This window comes from Aedes albopictus, chromosome 1 (genome assembly GCF_035046485.1).
Source record: "Aedes albopictus strain Foshan chromosome 1, AalbF5, whole genome shotgun sequence".
NCBI lineage: Eukaryota > Metazoa > Arthropoda > Insecta > Diptera > Culicidae > Aedes > Aedes albopictus.
Genome location: NC_085136.1, coordinates 80138487 through 80162165, shown reverse-complemented (window position 1 = coordinate 80162165; position 23679 = coordinate 80138487). Strand labels below are relative to the sequence as shown.

The window sequence follows — 23679 nt, the reverse complement described above, 5'->3', positions numbered from 1 at the left end:
CAAAAACCATGAATTTTCTGTCCACGTGGTATATGGACGGCCCCTAATTAGGTTAAGTGATTAAGAATAAAAAAAAAGTGTATGCGGGGATATAGGGCCTGAGACCATTTTGAGGCCTGTTTTGAGCACTTGTTGCTTTAACTCATTCAAATTCAATCCGATTGACTTGATTTTTTGATCATAGCTAAATACTGTACTTACCTGATCGTGTCACAAAAATCAAGTCAATCGGTTAAAAATTGACTGAGTCCCAGACCCTATAATCGAAGCAGCAAATGCATGGGTGTTCAGCAAACAAAGCTGGAATCGGTACCCAATCGATTCAGGAAGTATTTATAATGAAACTGTTCTTGACTTCTTTGGACATAAATCATTTTCATATCTGCGTTTATTCGCATAAGCGTACGAGCGAATTCGCAAAATGTCAAATAAATTCGCATAATTGCGTACTGCGATAATTGAACGACTTCACTTGGTACTTTTCCTTTTATGCCAGTTTAACTCGCATTGGTGTATGAATGAAATCGCCTAAATGTTAGAATAAACACGTTAAAGTGTGCATACAAACTCGCATAAGCTGATTCGTTAATATTGTCATTGTACGAGCCAGTTGGCTATAAATTACTGGACGAAAGGTATTTAATCACCGTTACAAAACGGCCAATCACAAGACCCATAGTGTATGGCTATTGTTGGGGGGAACTTTCTTCGTTACTTGCACTCTATAGTCACAGCGGCGGTATAGCATTAATCACACCTTGATATCGTTCAGGCTTAATACGACCAGGATCTGCCTTCCCACTTTACTACCTAAGGTCGCGAACAAGAACTTCTGAACTTTCGGCCTACGATTAACAAGTTGGTTTTAGAGAGTTTCGCGTAGTGATTCTAAATTCCGACGACCTTTGAAATGACCTATTTAAATATATATAACTTCTCTACAAAACCGTGTTCCATATATCTGTATGATGTTACACCGTATAAGTAATGTAAAAGCAATTGATTAATTACGCTAGTAGATTCAGGCCTTTACTTGCGGATGTTCTTGCTGATCAAGAACACGTTAACAGAACCATGCGCCAAGGACCTGTAGGATGTTTCACCGCACCAGTTATGGGACAACATTTCATTATAATACTTGTAGACCTTAAGGCTTTTACTTGCGGAAGTTCTTGGATGATCTAGAATTTTTTGGGATAGGATGTTACCCGGCATCAGTAATGCAACAATTCCCCATTGATTTTGCTTATACATAGATTTTGAGGCGTTTACTCGCGGAAGTTCTTGGATGCACTAGATCATCTTCGAAAATAACTTCTCTGCAGAACTATGTTCCATGGACCTGCAGGATGTTACACCGTATTAGTAATGAAAAAAATCCATCGATTACGCTTGTAGATATTAAATTCTGTACTCGTGATAATTCTGGATGATCTAGAACATCTTCCCGAGCAGAAGCGCATACCTTACAAATACCATGCGAAGAGCAACATGTGCTCTAATAGGGTATCGCGCCACTTGGGCGGTGGCTTCTATATTCGTCTGTTTTCCACTATAACTCAGTCAATTTTGAACCAATTGACTTGAAATGTTGTACACGGGTAGATACTATACCTATCTCACCACATTCCAAAAGTTGTGTCAATTGATTCAAATTTGTCTGAGTTATAGTGGAAAACAGACGAATATAAAAGCCTCCGCCCAAGTGGCGCGATTCCCTACCTAAAATTGTAATTGCAGCGTCATTGTATGAAATGTTATGAGAACATCACAATAACAGTTGGAGGTATTTGAGCAGAGTTTGGTATTGATGTAGTATTTGCTAGTTTAGCAGTGAAAATAACCGAAGAACAAGATTTGCTATTACATCATGAAGTCATCGAATACATGAAACATTTAATAACAAGAAATGTTATGAGTTTGTTATTCAATGACTTTGGAATAACAAATACAGCAATTGAAATTTTAGGTATGTATTTATTATTGAAATAACAAGACTTGTTATTTTCTAGGTGTTATTTATACAAAATTTTGGTATTCGTTTTTGTTATCTTGCCTCTTATTACCACCTAATGAAGGGCATATCAAGGTATGGTAGTATTTAAAATAAATACCTTGATATGTTATTCACTTGTTATTTTCTTCTACTCGGGTTTGGAAGGTAGTTCTCTACAGAACCATGCTCCATGGACTTGAAGGATGTTGCAACGCATCAGTAATTTAGTAAATTGCATCTATGTGTTCCATAAATCTGTACGATTTCACACCGTATCAGTAATGTAACAACAATTGATTGAATACGCTAATAGATATTCAGGCCTATACTTGCGGAAGTTCTTGGATGACTTAGAACACGTTTACAGAACCGTGCGCCTTGTTCTGTACAATACCATGCTCCATGGACCTATAGAATCATACGTTGCATCAATAATGTAGCAATAACCCAATGATTTCGCTTATAGATCTTCAGGCCTTTACTCTCGGAAGTTCTTGGATGCCCTAGAATATACTTGAAAATAACTTCTCTTTAGAACTATGCTCCATGGACCCGTAGGATGTTACACCGTATCAGTAATGTAACAAAAATCCATTAATTACGCTTGTAGATTTTAAATTCTTTATTCGCGGACATTCTTGGATGACCTAGAAAGTGTTTGGAAAAAAGTTTTCTACAGAATCATGCTCCATGGATCTGTAGGATGTTACAGCGCGTCAGTAATATAGCAACAATTGATTGATTACGCTCGTAGATTTTTAGGCTTGTACTCGCGGAAGTTTTTGGAGGTCCCTTTCCTACAGATCTTTTACATCATCATCTGCCCCCACCTCATACCACTCTTCAAACCCCTTGCAACCCTTTCCCATAAATCCCCTTTCATCCTTTTAGTAAGAGTTCCGTTCTGGACACGAGAAAGTTGAAAAACAGTGTTGATTCGCAGCCGTGTTAATCCGAGAAACCGTGTAAAAAACCCCTATTTAATCCACCTAGCGGTGATTGTGCCTTTCTGGTGCCTTCGAAAACCTATATCAACAAAACTCAAGTGATTTGTGGGTGAATATCGCACCCTCATACATTTGATAAAAAAAATAAATTCATAGCCCGAGAAATCATATCGATTATCTGGCTATTGAAGTTCGAACTTAAACTCTTAAGAAAGCCGCAATCTTGAATTTTGAGCCGCTGTTTTGGATTGGATTGGTTGAACATTGTCCTTCCTCTACCAAATATACTTGAAACGCCATTTTGTATATTCTGGTCGCCATTTTTGAATGGTTTTAGAGCCTAAAGCCCAATTAAACAATCGCCATCTTGAATTTGAAGCCAAACTTCTTCCCCATTCCAGATATGTCCATATTGCGAGATTTTAGGTCCTAAAATTCCATTAAACAGCCGTCATTTTGAATTTAAATCGCCATATTTGATTATAGAGCGCTGTCGTGAATATTCTGGTATTAATTTTTGGACTCTAGACTTCTTCCTCATACCAAATATACCCATATTACATGGCCTTAGAGCCTAAAACAGCATAAAACAGTCGCCATCTTGAATTTGGAGTCGCCATCTTGAATTTGGAGTCGCCATCTTGGATTTTGGGCTGATAATTTGGAATTTCTGGTCTCCAGTTATCAAATATTCGTCAACCGTACGAAAGGTTATATAAATCACTGCAGTTTGATGTATCGCATAATGGGGCTTAGTTTTGTTTTATAGACGGCCATTTCTACCGGTGCTGATCCGGATCACTGAAATGGCCATAACTCTGGAACGCCTTGACCGATCCGGACCATTTTAATAGCAAACAATGCGGTAAAAATTGGCCAATGGGAAGTGCCTTAAAAGTGAATGAACTTATTTTGCGCACAGACATACATACATACACACATACAGACATCGAAATAGTTATTTATGCAACAAGTTGCAAAATGATGATTTTTTCAGCACGAGTCGTACATTTATCCAACGAGGCTTGCCGAGTTGGATAAATACGACGAGTGCTGAAAAAATCGAGTTTTGCAATGCGTTGCATACAAAGTTTTTTGTAATTGCAAAAAAAAATCCCATTCAGTATAATATTTTCTAGCTACACAAACATGTATCAGGAGGAACCACGTGCGCGCCTCCTTGTACATCAGCGTGTGTTTGTTCGATCAGGTAGGCTATGGTAGGCTGGATGTCACAAATTTTCAAGCTTCCGTCGTCGTCATGCAGCAGAAAAGCAAGAGTGAAAGTGTAGCTCTACACCTGATCTGCAGCCCGAATCAGATTCTAATCGATCCTGAGTCGAACTCGAGCTACTCAGTGGATATAGAAGCAGCAGCAGTATCAACAAAAGCTGCGATAATTGGAAAAAATGTGTGCCGGCAAAGGTGCCGAAAAGTGCTACTTTTCAGCACTCTTAAGAGTGCCGAAAAGTAGTACTTTTCGGCACTCTTGTTTTAGTGAAGAAAAGTAGGCCATTATATTGTTCCAACCGCGAGTGAAAAGTAGGGGAATTTGCAACGCAATTACAAAAAATCTTTTTTTTGAGTGAGCATATAGCCTTACCACCCAAGCAACATTTTTTAGTCAAACAGACTACAAGAGGTTCTAAGAACCATTATAAATCCAAAATAAAAGGTATGAGGTTTTATGACGGTTCTCAAAACCTCTACAAGACTAATTGGTCATCAAAAAGACCTTAGTGTACTGCTTTACTTGTCACTACATCGAGGAAATACATTCACAAGAGATTCTATATTCCGGCCACTTTTGAACTGGCCTATTTCATCACTCTGACGATGCCGTCCTTCCCTGGATAGACCTTGACAATTCTGCCGCGGGGGCCATTGAGCGGGCGGAGGGCAGTCCTCTTTGACCACGTCGAGTTGTCCAGGTTTGACGAAGGTCGAAGGTTTGCAGCCTTGAACAGCCCTGGACTGCAACTGCTTCAGACATTCCGGGTACCATCATGCCCAGATTCGTTGGAGATGGCGCTGGGTTTGCTCAAAATAGTCGAGCCGGCTTTCGGAGACGTCGGTTACCTTTTTTTTCGGGAACAGCTTGGAGGTTGAAACCCACCAGGAAATGAACAGGTGTCTAAGATTCCATGCCTGATGGTTGTGAAGATAGTGGTGTGACAGGACGGGATATGAGGCATATTTCCACCAGAGCGAGCAAGGTGAGCATGTCCTCGTACGACAAACTGAAGTTGCCGATTCCCTTTAGGAGATTGGTCTTCGCGGACTTCACCGCGCCCTCCCAGAGACCTACCTTGAAGCCATCAGGCAGCGCAGTGCGCAAAGGAATACAGTGGACGTCAGATCACCCACGAGCTTGATATAAACGGCCCATGTGGAATAGCAGATGACGATGGCCACTTACACTTTCGTTGGACCATGCTGCCTGACCGATGACTTGAAATAAAGCGGTCCGCAGTTATCTACGCCGCAGACGGAGAACGGACGCTTTGGAGAATCGCGAGAAGCTGGCAGATCAGCAAAGGATTGTTGTATCAGCTACGATTTGCTTCGAAAGCAGGTGATACATTGGTGGTAGATGCTTCTAGTTAGGTTTCGTCCACCTAGGATCCAGAATATCTGGTGAAGCCTCGCCAGCATGAGTTGTGGACCAGCATGGAGCAAAGGTCTGTGGCATTAGACGGTGACCTGTCTGGCTAATGGATGCTTGGCGCTGAGTACGGTGGAATACTTGTCGTTTTCGGGTAATTCGGTATTGTTGAGTCGCCTATCGACGCGGATCAATCCGAACTTGTCAATGTAGGCCTCAAACCACTTCAACGGACTGGATTTGGGTACGAACACACCAACGGACAGCCAACGAACAATAATATGAGCAGCGGAGTGAAGCCCATCGGAGTTAAGTGTAGGTGTGAGAGGACGCTGATAGATTTCGGAGTGCATCCAGACTCCCTTGGTCTCGCCGGCGGGTGATTTCATGGTCTCGGAGGGCTTATGAGTAACGTTAACACCATGCAACGGTACGGCGGAGTTTGGAAAAGCTGGAGAACAACTCTTCAGCGAACGTGATCTGGACGGATGTCTTGGCGAGTACTGGAGCTTTACGGGTTTCTTGGACGAATTCTGGGAATTCGGCGGCAGCAAGCGTTCCGGCAGGCCATTGTTCTGGTGAAATCTTCAGCCGCGCCAGGCCAGTCCACCATCTTTCTTTGGCGAGTAGATCGTACGGGTCTAATACTTGAGAAATGTCGTCAGCAGGATTGTCCGAACCTGCTATTAATGGACGCTCTCTAACGAGAGACTGCAGGTCGTCTTGTACGACCGGACCGACGAGGAGGGTGTCGTTGGAGGAATGGCCCGATGTCGTTTTACACGAGCCGTCAAATACTATCCTTGTCTTCGTTGTGGTGCTCGACAGCTTGAAGACGGGATGGTGCGGAAGGCTGCAGTACGGAATAATATTGTCTACCGGTTCGTCGAGCCGCTTCATATGCCAAAGGTGCTCGTATTCCTTTATGAACTGGTGATATGCGGATTGCACGTTGGGGTCTCGTTGGAGGCGTCGGCGTTCTAAACTGAGGAATCAGTGTTCGACAATGGATTCAGAATCTCCCAAAACGATATCCGGGTTGTTTGTTCTGGGAAGGCAAACGACGTATAACTCCGCTGGCTCTCAGAACGTGGTTGCATCGTATAACATGCTCACATACTGACGTGCTTTCTCGGTCGTGTAGTGAACGGATTGTTTGGGAATTGTTTCGATCAGCGGTAGACAGCTGACAGGCTACCGAACCGATGGAATCTTGGGAGGTAGAACCACACAAAGTTCAACCGAAGCGCGTTTCAATGAGGTACGGTAGGCCACGTCCAATAGAAAGCTTCTTGCCAGTATGCAGGTTCCAGTACATAGACTTCACCGCCGATGACGAGGTTGATCAAGTTCGGAACTTGGTATTGCGGATCGGCTAACTCGACCTTTGGAAGCTTCCAAGACGAAAGCTTGACGGGGATGGGTGACCGATGACTAAGAATCGGAGCTTGGTGGAAAACGATCCGATTCGGGAACGGACGGTGGCGCTCCCTGCTCGCTTAAACTTACAATGGGACTGGCCGATCCCGGCAACGGACACATCGACCTCGGACTGAGGAATAGCAGGAAGATTAGCCTGCTCCAACGAGATGAAGTTCGACATCGACCAGGAATCCAACAGAGCTCTGGCCTCAAAGGTCTTGCCGTGAACGTCGAGGACGTGAAAAGCGACTGTCTGGAGGAGAACGGTACTGGCCTGGGAGTGAACCGACATGCTTACTTGCTTGGATGTGGAAGCCGATCCTGGGGCCGAAGTGGATGGAATAGACAGCGCTTCGTTGGATTTCGTCGTCACAGCTGAGGCGGACGAACCATTACCAGGCTGTGATGGATCGTGGAGCAACGTATGGTGCCGATCACAACAGAAACGACAGGAAAACTTCGAGGTACAACTTCTGCCTTGGTGACCGGTTCGGAAACAGTTCCAGCATAGCTTGAGCTGGGAAACCAGAACTCTCCTCTGGCTGACGGTCATCTTGGCGAACGATTCGCACTGGAGCAAAAAATGCCGGTCGGAACAAGCGAAGCAGGATGCGCCATTCGTCTTGGTATCGGACACATCCACGTTGGCTGCAAATTTAGATGGAAACTGCCTTTTTGGAGGGAAAGCAACACCGGTCTCCTTTGCTAGAACCGCCTGGGAACGCTGGAAGATGACGGATGCCACGGACTTCAGTATCGCCGTACTCGCTGACCCAAGTAACCAAAACTTCAGATAAGGGGGTACTTTATAAGCTAAACAGCATGTTGGAGGTTGCTCTTTAGCCTTCTAAGCAGCTTCATTTTTAGGTAACTTCGGAACTTCACATAAGGAAGTCGGATAGCCTTTTAAGCAGCTTCTGACGGAACTTCCTCAAAATTAATGTTAAAACAAAAATGTACTTTTCAGATTCATCATAAACTTGTTGTTGCTAGTTTTATTGAGTAACATATGCTCAAACTTACATTACATACTGATTTACTTATGCATATGGCACTCCTACACGGGAAAAAATCACTGCCGGATCCATGACTAAAATGTTATGAAATCATAAAACTTGTCGCTTCATGATATTGTAACTACAAGTCATGATATCGTGACGTTAACAACGGTTATCATGAATAATAATTACTGATTCCATCAACAAAAGCCATAGCCGTCAAAAGCGTTATGAAAAAAATAAGCTCGTTTTCATAAATTGAATACCATAAAGCTGAGTCACGGTAGCATGGCTCTGAGTCATAAAACTATGACGCTGAGTCATCTCAACCAGACGCTGAGTCGTATGAACATAACGCAGAGTCATAAAATCATGAATCACAACAAACGAATTTGGGCACTGTAAGCGTTACGCAAACCCTCGCGCAGAACCACCTACACCATTTTTGTCACTTCTGTCAAGGCGCCTTTTGTGAGCTGCAGTGTTTTCTGGTGAGATTTTTTTTTGGTTTTCGAAAAAGTGTAGTGAATTGTTTTTACTTGAATAGTAGTGAACTATAGAGCATGCTGACGTTTATTCACCTTTCTCTTTCAAACATGCAGGCGGAATAGGATTTGTTGCCATCAGGAAAGGTTTCCCGATGAAAACAAATCCTATCCCGCCTGCATGCTTGAAAGAGAGAGGTGGATAAACGTCAGCAAGCTCAATATAATTATTGAACTACATTCCAGAAGTTGAAAGTGAAAAAACTCCATATTCCGGCACAAAACTCCGGCCAGCTTCATCAGCAGCAGAACAATCAAGCTCACGCACAATTCCGGCACAACATTTTGGCCAGTTTCATCAACAGAAGAAAAACTACGGTATATAAATTACAAATACTAGAATCATGCATACTGCTTATGTTTTTATAACATTAGATAATAAATTTAGAACATGCTTTATGATAGCATGACCAGTACTACCATTTTTCGCAAATCGATCCAGTACCATAAATGACTAATACTTGCACCATGAGTAATGCTCAAGCTTTCATAAATTTAGTTCATAGTTTGAGTACGTACATCATGATAATATGAACCGACTTACCAAATTTCGCTAATACAACTGGAACCATAAATGACAACTACTAGTTCTATGAATACCGCTTCTGGTTTTATGAATCTAGTTAATAGTTCTGGTATTCATGGGCATGATATCATGACTTAACTTACAAATTTTTGTCAATAAATATGAAAAACGTAACGCCAAGGTGATGTTTCGGCAACATGAGTCATGAAATTATGACCTTTTTTTGTGGTGTATATTTATAACATGAAAACACACATTTTACGCGAAATCATGACTCATTTAGCAGGTTCCAAGCAGCGGATTTTTTCCCGTGTATGTATATTTGAACCGGGACCTCCTGCGTGATAAGCTGCCGTCAAACCACTGCGTTAACTACGCTACTGTACAAGTGTACAAACCTAGATGTCGACAGAGGATTGCTTCAAGTCAGATTTCATCCGCTTTGCACTTCATCGCGATTGTGGCTTCGGGGTAGAGTGTAGGGCTCTAATGCAGCGACTACCGGTTCGAATTTAGTAGGTGTCATATTTTTTTTTTTCATTTCCACATCATATTCATTGATTAGGTGAATTTAATTGAGTTGTCTATGAAAATTTGCTTGTAATGATGTCTTTGCTAAAATTACAAAAATAAATCCTTAGATCATCAAGATAACGAAATGAACTTCAAGGAACTAGAAAGTTCCAAAAAAGTTCCGAGTAGCATCTTAAGCAGCTTTCAAGTTCCACGAAGTTCAGATGAAGTTCCGAATGAAACTTTCTGCCTGCTTGAGAGTCTAACAATGAGCTTTGCAGGAACATATGTGGGATGTTCCAGCAAGGCTCATTGTTAGCCTCTTAAGCAGCTAGAAAGTTCCGTTCGGAACTTTTTCTGAACTTTGTGGAACTTGAAAGTGCATTTTGTCATGGGAAGCGGAACTTTTGGTTACTTGGGGATACAGAAGCACGACAAGAGCGTTGTATTCGACGTCTTCTTCATGGCTGCTCCCTTCCCAGACAGCCAGTAATCGTATAAGATGTTGCATAAGATGATACAGTGGAGGCCATATGCGTACATGCCTCAATTTAGGCGCATGTAAAATGTACGCATATCGCCTCCATTTTAACAGCTTATGCAACATCTTATACGATCACTGGTTGACTGGGTTCCTCCCACGCTCGGAGGGTTGACGGATCAAGCTTGTAGGGCAAAAGGTTGACTAGAGGAGTGCTCGACGGGTTCGTTCAGCTTTGCGAGAGCTTTCACATGCTGCTGAAACTCGTCCACAAGCTCCATAATGATTGTGGTTAAGTCATCGTATTTTGTGTTGTAGCCTTGGTAATCAAAATGGGTAGCGCTAGGCAGAGTGAGGTAGTGATAACTATGCGAGAAATCACGCTTCGTCGTTTTCAGATAGTTTGCCAAACACGCACAGCGCAAGTAAACCAAGTAAGTTTCAACAAACACTGAGGCGAGTTAAAATATCATGAAAACAAACTAGCATATAGTAGCGTTTGATGTTAATTCATTAATTCAACATTGAGATTAAACGAATAGTTTTTTTAGAATGTTATTAAGTCGTATAAGATGCTACATTACATCACAATAGTGCACACAGTTCATCGTATAATCGTTGTTATTGTTCCACCATTGCACGTATATCGCTTCCTTTTTGTGTACGCATAAGGCACTATTGCTGCATGTTTTGCGATGTTACTTTACCGTTTAGAAGTACGTATAACACGGTCTTAAACTTCATTATACGTGCAAATTGGTTGTCTGGGTGTTATTCCGCAGGGTACACTAAAACCTCTTTTTATGCATGTTTTTTTATGCACTTTTAATTTATGCACCTTTTTTTATGCCCTGCATAAAAAGAGGGAAAGCTACTCAGAATCAATATTGTGTATAAGAATATAATAATGACAGGAACTATTGCAACGGCGACCGGGGGGTGTTTACAGATGAGAGCAAAGGAAGGTTACAGGTTCGTTTTTGGGTGTTTCCGAAGGTCTCATGTGCGTTACATGGGCTCCGAGTGGGTCTTAAGGGGATTCCGGAGTCATTTCAGGAGTCTCAGAGCATTTTAAGCATTGGTTTCAAAGCCGTTACGGTGGCGTTTTTAGGGGTTTTGGTTTAGGAGGATTTTTTTTAGACATTTCAAGATGTTTCAGATCATTTTCGGCGTGATTCAGAGGCGTTACGGAAGCGTGACGGAGGTGTTTTCGGGGGGTATAGAGCCTCTCAGGTGCGTTACATGGGGTCCGAGGGGGTTTAAGGGGGATTTCGGAGGCATTTCAAGACGTTTCAGAGCATTTTCGGCGGAATGCAGAGGCGTTACTTATGCGTTACGGAGGAGTTTTCGTGGTGTTAGGAGCTTCTCAGGTGCGTTACATGGGGTCCGAGGGGGTTTAAGGGAGATTTTGGAGGCATTTTAAGACGTTTCAGAGCTTTTTCGGCGGGATGCAGAGGCGTTACTTATGCGTTACGGAGGTGTTTTCGTGGTGTTCGGAGCTTCTCAGGTGCGTTACATGGGGTCCGAGGGGGTTTAAGGGGGATTTTGGAGGCATTTTAAGACGTTTCAGAGCATTTTCGGCGCGATGCAGAGGCGTTACTTATGCGTTACGGAGGAGTTTTCGGGATGTTCGGAGCTTTTCAGGTGCGTTACATGGGGTCCGAGGGGGTTTAAGGGGGATTTTGGAGGCATTTCAAAATGTTTCAGACCATTTTTGTCGTGATTCAGAGGCTTTACAGAATCGTTACGGAGGAGTTTTCGGGGTGTTCGGAGCCTCTCAAGTGCGTTACATGGGGTCCGAGGGGGTTTAAGGAGGATTTTGGAGGCATTTCAAAATGTTTCAGACCATTTTTGGCGTGATTCAGAGGCGTTACGGAAGCGTTACGGGGGAGTTTTCGGGGTGTTCGGAGCCTCTCAGGTGCGTTACATGGGGTCCGAGGGGGTTTAAGGGGGATTTTGGAGGCATTTGAAGACGTTTTAGAGCATTTTCGGCAGGATGCAGAGGCGTTACTTATGCGTTACGGAGGAGTTTTCGGGGTGTTCGGAGCCTCTCAGGTGCGTTACATGGGGTCCGAGGGAGTTTAAGGGGGATTTTGGAGGCATTTCAAAATGTTTCAGACCATTTTTGTCGTGATTCAGAGGCGTTACGGAAGCGTTACGCAGGAGTTTTCGGGGTGTTCTGAGCCTCTCAGGTGCGTTACATGGGGTCCGCGGGGGCTTTAGGGGGATTTTGGAGGCATTTCAAGGCGTTTCAGAGCATTTTCGGGGGATTCAGAGGCGTTACGGTAGCGTTACGGAGAAGTTCGAAGCCTCTCAGGTGCGTTACATGGGGTCCCCGGGGGGTTCAAGGGGGATTTTTGAGGAATTTCGGGAAGTTTCAGAGCAGACTCTAAAATACCTTAAATCGCCCTCAAACCTCATGCAACGCCCTTTAAAGTCTCCTGAGGTCCCTTGAATTGCCCCTAAAGCCCCTTGGAACGCCCCTGAAACCCATTTAATACTACTGAAATACCCCATAATTCTCCGTAATCCCATGAAAACACCAAAAAATCTTGACAGAACACGCTTGTAAGGCTCCTCAATTCCCCCGAAACAACCCCTTAAAACGCCCCTGAAGCCCCTTGGAACCCCCTTTTTGGGCTCTCTGAGAACATTCTGGAAACCCCCTTAGCCCCACCTCATCTGCCCAGGAGCAAGATCTGTTATCGCAAACTACATTTTCTAATTAAAGCCCTGGGGATTATTATCTCTTAATACTTCTAATACCGCTAATCAATATTAGGGCTGTCCCGCCCCTAGTTAAAGCCCAAACTTAATTTATGCATAAATTTCCATCTTTTTATGCCTTTTTTAATTTATGCACATTTTTAATTTATGCAGTCCCAGCCATGTGCATAAAAAGAGGTTCCAGTGTACATATAATCACTTCGCATGCCACTGTTCAAGTTCTTCCAAGACTCAAATTGGATGAAACGCCACCAAGGATGCTAACAACGATTTGGAGAGACATCTAGGTTCGATGCATACCACACTGCCGCCGCATGTGGCTACACGCATGACACACACTCGGTCTCTGCCCCGTAGTGGTGCAGTAGCAAGGGAAAAAGTGTCATTCCACAGCAAAGAACCAATAAATCTTCCGGAGGTTTTGTCGTCTCTTAACAACATCATTTCCCTTTAGTTCAGAAAACTAACTAGCCGGCTGACAATAACAACATCACATGCATTCGCTCATTGGCTTCAACAACGTCGGTCGTCAGCAGCCCTACTAGGTCTACCAGGTCTACACACTATAAAATTGTCACTTCGAATCATGAGACGGAAGAAAGCACGCAACGAGTCTTGGCTTGGCGTGCCCGTCCATCTAAACCGACGAACGACATCTCGCTCAATTGTTGCAGCAGCAGCCACGTTGTTGTTGGTGACGTCAGAACAAAAAAATCAGTAAAAAAAGTCGCCGTAACATCGTCATCATCGTCAAACGATTATGTTCCTCCAAGGCGGCCGCCCGGTCGAATGTGACAAACGCGGCGGGAAAGGAAAAATTTCCCTAAAACTGTGTGAACGAGCATTCCTGACAAGTGTTAAATGACGGTCTTTAACATTTCTCCGACACGACACGACGGGTGCAGGAGGAGGTAAGGCAGCCGCATTCGACATCGTAAAAAAAGTGTCATGCGTGTTCTACCGCGGCCTGTGCCCATTTTTCTGGGTGAGCTGAACTCTGCGAGTTGAGGGAATATGCTTTCCGAGGGAAAGGGAAGGGTGAGGGGTTCCAAATGGTGCAGTGTGGCAGATAATTTGTAGTAGCGTAAATTTACATAATTTTAAACAGGCCTTTCGGGTGTTCCTTTCCTTCAGATATGAGGAAGAAATATGAGGAAGAAATGTGGATCGTTACTTGTTATGGGAGAGTTGGCAGATATGGACATCACTTTCTTAAATTTGTGTGAGAAAATGAAACGGTTCATTTACACTTACACACAGATTGATAGAAGATCTGCTCTGGACTATCCACAGAGTTTTCAGAGAAATCTCCACAGAGATTATAGAGGAATCTCCACAGATATTTCAGAAGAATCTCCACAGAGATTCCACAGGAATCTCCGCAGAGATTCCATTCCGCAGGAACCTCCACAGAGATTCCTCAAAAATCTCCACAGAGATTCCACGGAAATCTCTACTGAAATTCTACGGAAATCTCCACAGAGACTCCGTAGAAATCTCCACAGAGACTCTGTAGAAATCTCCACAGAGATTCCACAGAAATCTCCTCACAGATTCCACAGAAATTTCACCATAGATTCCACAGGAATCTTACCAGAGATTCAACAGGAATCTCCATAAATATACCACAGGAATCTCCACAGAGATTTCACAGCAATCTCCACAGGGATTCCACAAAAAACTCCACAGAGATTCCACAAAAATCTCCACAGAGATTCCACAAAAATCTCCACAGAGATTCCACAAAAATCTCCACAGAGATTCCACAAAAATCTCCACAGAGATTCCAGAGGAATTTCCACAGAGATTCCAGCGGAATCTCCACAGATATTCCACAGGAATCTCCACAGAGATTCCACAGGAATCTCCACAGAGATTCCACAGGAATCTCCACAGAGATTCCAGGAGGAATCTCCACAGGGATTCCACAGGAATCTCCACAAAGATTCCAGAAGAATCTCCACAGAGATTCCAGAGGAATCTCCACAGAGATTCCAGAGGAATCTCCACAGAGATTCCAGAGAAATCTGCACAGAGATTCCAGAGGAATCTCCACAAAGATTCCAGAGGAATCTCAACAAAGATTCCAGAGGAATCTCCACAGAGATTCCAGAGAAATCTCCACAGAGATTCCAGAAGAATCTCCACTAAGATTCCAGAGGAATCTCCACAGAGATTCCAGAGGAATTTCCACAGAGATTCCAGAGGAATTTCCACAGAGATTCCAGAGGAATCTCCATCGAGATTCCAGAGGAATCTCCATCGAGATTCCAGAGGAATCTCTATCGAGATTCCAGAGGAATCTCCATCGAGATTCCAGAGGAATCTCCATCGAGATTCCAGAGGAATCTCCATCGAGATTCCAGAGGAATCTCCATCGAGATTCCAGAGGAATCTCCATCGAGATTCCAGAGGAATCTCCACAGAGATTCCAGAGGAATCCCCACAGAGGTTCCAGAAGAATCTCCAAAGAGATTCCACAGGAATTTCCACAGAGATTCCACAGGAATCTCCACAGAGAATCCACAGGAATCTCCACAGAGATTTCACAGGAATCTCCACAGAGATTCCACAGGAATCTCCACAGAGATTCCACAGGAATCTCCACAGAGATTCCACAGGAATCTCCACAGAGATTCCACAGGAATCTCCACAGAGATTCCACAGGAATCTCCACACAGATTCCAGGAGGAATCTCCACATAGATTCCACAAGAATCTCTGCAGAGATTCCACAGGATTCTCCACAGAGATTCCACAGCAATATCCACAGTGCTTCCACAGAAATCTTCTCAGAGATTCCACATAAATTTTCCCAGAGATTTCAAAAAAATCTTCACAGAGGTTCCACAGGAATCTCCACAGAGATACTACAGGAATCTCAGCAAACATTCCACAGAAATCTCTACAAAGATTCCACAGGAATCTCCATTGTGACTGTCAAGATCAGATAAAAAATAATCCACAGCATATTTTTATGACCTTTCAAATGGTTTAGAAATAAGAAGCCAAAGGGGATCATATAGGAACGAACAGTAACATAATCGAGCAGCGTAAAACGTGGAAAACTCCCAACAACGACAGATTTCAATGCTATAACCATTGCAATAACCATTAGGCGAATTAATTTTCAATGAAGTGTGAATACAGCAAGCAATTCTTACCGTTTTCTCGAATATGTTTTTTTCCTTCGAACAAAAAAAAAACATCACAACCAGAGCAACAATGAACCCTGATGGGACAATCCCTCGACCACAGACAGGAAAAAAACTGACGATTGGTGGTGTGTAATGACGTTGTCATACAAGTGTGTTGTGCCTGCTGGGCACGCCAATGTAGGGCCCACAAAAAACCGCATTTTGTCTCTCCACCACACAACGCAAGAAAGGGTGTTAACACATCAATTTAATTTATTGATAGTTTTATGCCATCGTCGAACATAAATTATACTCGCTGGAGCGAGCGCTCACACTGACTGCTTCCCGGGCGTTGTCAAGTGTCACGCAGCATCACCAACCCACAATAGGCTTGGCCGCACATGTGTTCCATGCGATGCGGCGATGCCTGCCTGAATGGGATGAAGCCTGAAACACTTTGTCGTCAAAATTCACAGCATCACAAAACCACAAACAACGCAAACCACCTGAGAGTGTGGCGCATATGGACAAACGCAGCCAGAGGGGTGAAAAAGGGTTGAACTGTGCTTTTGATAGCATACTGTCCGCAAAATTGGTGACCACCTCGTATCAAAGGGATGCTGTATAGTGGCGATGCGAAAAAGGGTTGCCTTTGTTTACGGACGCAGATCACTAAATGTTTTGTATCTTTGAGGTTTATGTGTCCATTAATTGGAAATATGTTATCCCAATTAGAAGCGATGAAATGCACATTCTTTGCTGGATGGCGGAGTCGCAGCCGAAGTCAGATTGAGAATTAATTGGACGGACATCTGTCACCCCAGTTATAAGGCAAATGGACATTTTTTATATCGCTGAACTAGAAACGAATCTGTCTTATCGAAGACTAATAGCCCCCCTCTGTGGAGATTCCTCTTGGAATCGCTGTGGAGATTCCTCCTGGAATCTCTGTGGAGAATCCTCCTGGAATCTCTGTGGAGATTCCTCCTGGAATCTCTGTGGAGTTTCCTCCTGGAATCTCTGTGGAGTTTCCTCCTGGAATCTCTGTGGATATTCCTCCTGAAATCTCTGTGGATATTCCTCCTGAAATCTCTGTGGAGATTCCTACTGGAATTTCTGTGGAGATTCCTACTGGAATTTCTGTGGCGATTCCTCCTGGAATCTCTGTGGAGATTCCTCTTGGAATCGCTGTAGAGATTCCTCCTGTAATCTCTGTGGAGATTCCTCCTGGAATCGCTGTGAAGATTCTTCCTGGAATCTCTGTGGAGATTCTTCCTAGAATCTCTGTGGAGATTCCTCCTGGAATCTCTGTGAAGATTCCTCCTGGAATCTCTGTGGAGATTCCTCCTGGAATCTCTGTGGAGATTCCTCCTGGAATCTCTGTGGAGATTCCTCCTGGAATCTCTGTGGGGACTCCTCCTGGAATCTCTGTGGAGATTCCTCCTGAAATCTCTGTGGAGATTCCTACTGGAATTTCTGTGGAGATTAATCCTGGAATCTCTGTGGAGATTCCTCTTGGAATCGCTGTGGAGATTCCTCCTGGAATCTCTGGGGGATTCCTCCTGGAATCTCTGTGGAGATTCCTCCTGGAATCTCTGCGGAGATTCCTCCTGGAATCTCTGCGGAGATTCCTCCTGGAATCTCTGTGGAGATTCCTCCTGGAATCTCTGTGGAGATTCCTCCTGGAATCTCTGTGGAGATTCCTCCTGGAATCTCTGTGGAGATTCCTCCTGGAATCTCTGTGGAGATTCCTCCTGGAATCTCTGTGGGGATTCCTCCTGGAATCTCTGTGGAGATTCCTCTTGGAATCTCTGCGGAGATTCCTCCTGGAATCTTTGTGGAGATTCCTCCTGAAATCTCTGTGGAGATTCCTCCTGAAATCTCTGTGGTGATTCCTCCTGGAATCTCTGTGGAGATTCCTCCTGGAATCTCTGTGGAGATTCTTCCTGGAATCTCTGTGGAGATTTCTCCTGGAATTTCTGTGAAGATTCCTACTGGAATCTCTGTGGAGAATCTCCTGGAATCCCTGTGGAAATTCCATTGGAATCTGCAGCGATTGCTTCAGATTCTCTGTGGAGATTTCAGTGGAATCTCTGTGGAGATCTCTGTGGAGATTTCTGTGGGATCTCTGTGGAGTTTCCTCTAGAATCTCTTGGGGTATTCATCTCGAATCTCTGTGGAGATTGTTCTGGAATCTGTAGAGATTTCTGTCGAATCTCTTGGGGTATTCCTCTGTAATCTCTGTGATGATTTCTGTGTAATTTCTGTGGAGATTCCTCTACACTCTCTGCGAAGATTCCTCTAGAATCTCTGGGGAGATTCTTCTGGAGTTTTTGCTGTGTCAATTGAGCAGAGTTATTGTGGCTTCAATGTTACTTTACTAGGGATGTCGAAAATGTAGCTTAAAAACATGTTTGCCTCACTCTTATGGAATCGTACCGCATTGAAATAGAAACAAATCAAACTCAAGAGACGAACGACTCCGGCAGCTGTCAGTTCCACCCAAGGATTAGCTCCGGACGTGACAAATGAATGGGAAAATCTCCGTTTCCCCGGCACCACGCCACTGCCTGCAATCCGAAGTCAGTTAGTCAACCGGCAGTGGGAATGTTTTTCCAAGCGACATTCACTTTTTTACGTCGTCCCCGAGCGCTCCAAGTTTTATGGTTACCATGCCTCTTGGCGGGCCATTAAAAGCAATTACGCGACAAATTAATTATAAATATAGATTAGTTAGTCGTGGAATGTCGTGGAGTTCCGATGACAGCCCACCACGCCACCACCGCACCGGTGCATCGATCGTAAATAATGTTTACGGCCCTACCGACAGACACCATTCCATTTATTGGTGGAGGTGATCGCTCATCTGGATCTCAGAACGGCGATTCTTGAATGCCCAAATTCCCAGCACGCAGTTTGCACGTTGCGACCATAAACATAAATCTCAATCGAAATCATGGAGCATCCAAATCACCGAATGATGATCCTACCACCTTCCCCAAACTTGGGAGAGACGTGAACCCTTTATGAATACAGGCATAGAGATGTAGTTCTAGGCGAAATTCCGACATCATCCGAGATTGCTCAGCACAGCCAGCAGTCTTGGCGGCAAGTGCCCACATGGAATCCCTCAACCAGCTCATAAAAGTAGCTCATTCGTTTCACTTTCTTCTTCGGAAAGGGCAACTCCTTCGTCCCGATGCACAGTGGTCCAGGAGCAGAATATTCCAGAGGAATCTCCGAAAGATTTCACAGGAATCTCCAAAGTGATTTTAGCGAAATCTCCACAGAAATTTCAGAGAAATCTCCACAGAGATTCCTGAAGAATCTCCACAAATCTCCACAAATCTTCACAGAGATTTCACAAAAATCCCCTCAAAGATTCCAGAGAAATCTCCACAGAAATATCCGAAAAATCTCCACAGAGATTTCAGAGAAATTTCCACAGAGACTTCAGAGAAATCTCCACAGAGATTTCAGAGAAATTTCCACAGAGATTTCAGAGAAATCTCCACCGAGATTCCAGAGAAATCCCCACCGAGATTCCAGAGAAATCCCCACCGAGATTCCAGAGAAATCTCCACAGAGATTCCAGAGAAATATCCACAGAGATTCCAGAGAAATCTCCACAGATATTCCAGAAAAATCTCCACAGAGATTTCAGAGAAATATCCACAGAGATTTCAGAGCAATCTTCACAGAGATTTCAGAGAAATCTCCACAGAGATTCCATAAGGAATCTCCACAGAGATTCCATAAGGAATCTCCACAGAGATTCCATAAGGAATCTCCACAGAGATTCCAGGAGGAAGAGATTCCAGGAGGAATCTCCACAGAGATTTCAGAGAAATCTCCACAAAGATTTCTCTGATATCTCCACAGAGATTCCAGAGAAATCTCCACAGAGATTTCAGAGAAATCTCCACAAAGATTCCAGAGAAATCTCCACAGAGATTCCAGAGAAATCTCCAAAGAGATTCCAAAAAAATCTCCAAAGAGATTCCAGAGAAATCTCCAAAGAGATTCCAGAGAAATCTCCAAAGAGATTCCAGAGAAATCTCCACAGAGATTCCAGAGAAATCTCCACAGAGATTCCAAAGAAATATCCACAGAGATTCCAGAGAAAGCTCCACAGAGAATCCAGAGGATTCTCCACAGAGAATCCAGCGGATTCTCCACAGAGAATCCAGCGGATTCTCCACAGAGAATCCAGCGGATTCTCCACAGAGAATCCAGCGGATTCTCCACAGAGAATCCAGCGGATTCTCCACAGAGAATCCAGCGGATTCTCCACAGAGAATCCAGCGGATTCTCCACAGAGAATCCAGCGGATTCTCCACAGAGAATCCAGCGGATTCTCCACAGAGAATCCAGCGGATTCTCCACAGAGAATCCAGCGGATTCTCCACAGAGAATCCAGCGAATTCTCCACAGAGAATCCAGCGGATTCTCCACAGAGAATCCAGCGGATTCTCCACAGAGAATCCAGCGGATTCTCCACAGAGAATCCAGCGGATTCTCCACAGAGAATCCAGCGGATTCTCCACAGAGAATCCAGAGGATTCTCCACAGAGAATTCAGAGGATTCTCCACAGAGAATCCAGAGGATTCTCCACAGAGAATCCAGCGGATTCTCCACAGAGAATGCAGAGGATTCTCCACAGAGAATCCAGCGGATTCTCCACAGAGAATTCAGCGGATTCTCCACAGAGAATCCAGCGGATTCTCCACAGAGAATCCAGCGGATTCTCCACAGAGAATCCAGCGGATTCTCCACAGAGAATCCAGCGGATTCTCCACAGAGAATCCAGCGGATTCTCCACAGAGAATCCAGCGGATTCTCCACAGAGAATCCAGCGGATTCTCCACAGAGAATCCAGCGGATTCTCCACAGAGAATCCAGCGGATTCTCCACAGAGAATCCAGCGGATTCTCCACAGAGAATCCAGCGGATTCTCCACAGAAAATCCAGCGGATTCTCCACAGAGAATCCAGCGGATTCTCCACAGAGAATCCAGCGGATTCTCCACAGAGAATCCAGCGGATTCTCCACAGAGAATCCAGCGGATTCTCCACAGAGAATCCAGCGGATTCTCCACAGAGAATCCAGAGGATTCTCCACAGAGAATCCAGAGGATTCTCCACAGAGAATCCAGAGGATTCTCCACAGAGAATGCAGAGGATTCTCCACAGAGAATGCAGAGGATTCTCCACAGAGAATGCAGAGGATTCTCCACAGAGAATCCAGCGGATTCTCTACAGAGAATCCAGCGGATTCTCCACAGAGAATCCAGCGGATTCTCCACAGAGAATCCAGAGGATTCTCCACAGAGAATCCAGAGGATTCTCCACAGAGAATCCAGAGGATTCTCCACAGAGAATCCAGAGGATTCTCCACAGAGAATCCAGAGGATTCTCCACAGAGAATCCAGAGGATTCTCCACAGAGAATCCAGAGGATTCTCCACAGAGAATCCAGAGGATTCTCCACAGAGAATCCAGAGGATTCTCCACAGAGAATCCAGCGGATTCTCCACAGAGAATCCAGAGGATTCTCCACAGAGAATCCAGAGGATTCTCCACAGAGAATGCAGAGGATTCTCCACAGAGAATGCAGAGGATTCTCCACAGAGAATCCAGCGGATTCTCCACAGAGAATCCAGCGGATTCTCCACAGAGAATCCAGCGGATTCTCCACAGAGAATCCAGCGGATTCTCCACAGAGAATCCAGCGGATTCTCCACAGAGAATCCAGCGGATTCTCCACAGAGAATCCAGCGGATTCTCCACAGAGAATCCAGCGGATTCTCCACAGAGAATCCAGCGGATTCTCCACAGAGAATCCAGCGGATTCTCCACAGAGAATCCAGCGGATTCTCCACAGAGAATCCAGCGGATTCTCCACAGAGAATCCAGCGGATTCTCCACAGAGAATCCAGCGGATTCTCCACAGAGAATCCAGAGGATTCTCCACAGAGAATCCAGAGGATTCTCCACAGAGAATCCAGAGGATTCTCCACAGAGAATCCAGAAGATTCTCCACAGAGAATCCAGAGGATTCTCCACAGAGAATCCAGAGGATTCTCCACAGAGAATCCAGAGGATTCTCCACAGAGAATCCAGAGGATTCTCCACAGAGAATCCAGAGGATTCTCCACAGAGAATCCAGAGGATTCTCCACAGAGAATGCAGAGGATTCTCCACAGAGAATCCAGCGGATTCTCCAAAGAGAATCCAGCGGATTCTCCACAGAGAATCCAGCGGATTCTCCATAGAGAATCCAGCGGATTCTCCACAGAGAATCCAGCGGATTCTCCACAGAGAATCCAGCGGATTCTCCACAGAGAATCCAGCGGATTCTCCACAGAGAATCCAGCGGATTCTCCACAGAGAATCCAGCGGATTCTCCACAGAGAATGCAGTGGATTCTCCACAGAGAATCCAGCGGATTCTCCACAGAGAATCCAGCGGATTCTCCACAGAGAATCCAGCGGATTCTCCACAGAGAATCCAGTGGATTCTCCACAGAGAATCCAGTGGATTCTCCACAGAGAATCCAGTGGATTCTCCACAGAGAATCCAGTGGATTCTCCACAGAGAATCCAGTGGATTCTCCACAGAGAATCCAGTGGATTCTCCACAGAGAATCCAGTGGATTCTCCACAGAGAATCCAGTGGATTCTCCACAGAGAATCCAGTGGATTCTCCACAGAGAATCCAGTGGATTCTCCACAGAGAATCCAGTGGATTCTCCACAGAGAATCCAGTGGATTCTCCACAGAGAATCCAGTGGATTCTCCACAGAGAATCCAGTGGATTCTCCACAGAGAATCCAGTGGATTCTCCACAGAGAATCCAGCGGATTCTCCACAGAGAATCCAGAGGATTCTCCACAGAGAATCCAGAGGATTCTCCACAGAGAATCCATAGGATTCTCCACAGAGAATCCAGAGGATTCTCCACAGAGAATCCAGAGGATTCTCCACAGAGAATGCAGAGGATTCTCCACAGAGAATGCAGAGGATTCTCCACAGAGAATCCAGCGGATTCTCCACAGAGAATCCAGCGGATTCTCCACAGAGAATCCAGCGGATTCTCCACAGAGAATCCAGCGGATTCTCCACAGAGAATCCAGCGGATTCTCCACAGAGAATCCAGCGGATTCTCCACAGAGAATCCAGCGGATTCTCCACAGAGAATCCAGCGGATTCTCCACAGAGAATCCAGCGGATTCTCCACAGAGAATCCAGCGGATTCTCCACAGAGAATCCAGAGGATTCTCCACAGAGAATCCAGCGGATTCTCCACAGAGAATCCAGAGGATTCTCCACAGAGAATCCAGAGGATTCTCCACAGAGAATCCAGAGGATTCTCCACAGAGAATCCAGAGGATTCTCCACAGAGAATCCAGAGGATTCTCCACAGAACCCGTAACAAGATTCCAAACGAAATCTCCACAGAGATTCCAAACGGAATCTCCACAGAGATTCCAAACGGAATCTCCACAGAGATTCCAAACGGAATCTCCACAGAGATTCCAAACGGAATCTCCACAGAGAATCCATACGGAATCTCCACAATGATTTCAAAAGGAATCTCCACAGAGATTCCAAAGGAATTCTCCACAGAGATTCCAAAAAGAATTTCCTCAGAGATTCCAAACGGAATCTCTACAGAGAATCCAAACGGAATCTCCACAATGATTTCAAAAGGAATCTTCACAGAGATTCCAAAAGGAATCTCCACAGAGATTCCAAAAGGAATCTCCATAATGATTCCAGTGG

At 44.5% G+C, this 23679-nt stretch overlaps 1 protein-coding gene across 1 annotated transcript in view; it reads right to left on the bottom strand.

The window, feature by feature from the left end:
• The window catches only part of LOC109421987 (pituitary homeobox homolog Ptx1), a 208281-nt gene that overhangs the window by 78700 nt on the left and 105902 nt on the right, over positions 1-23679 (bottom strand). The gene's annotated exons all lie outside the window — the stretch shown is intronic.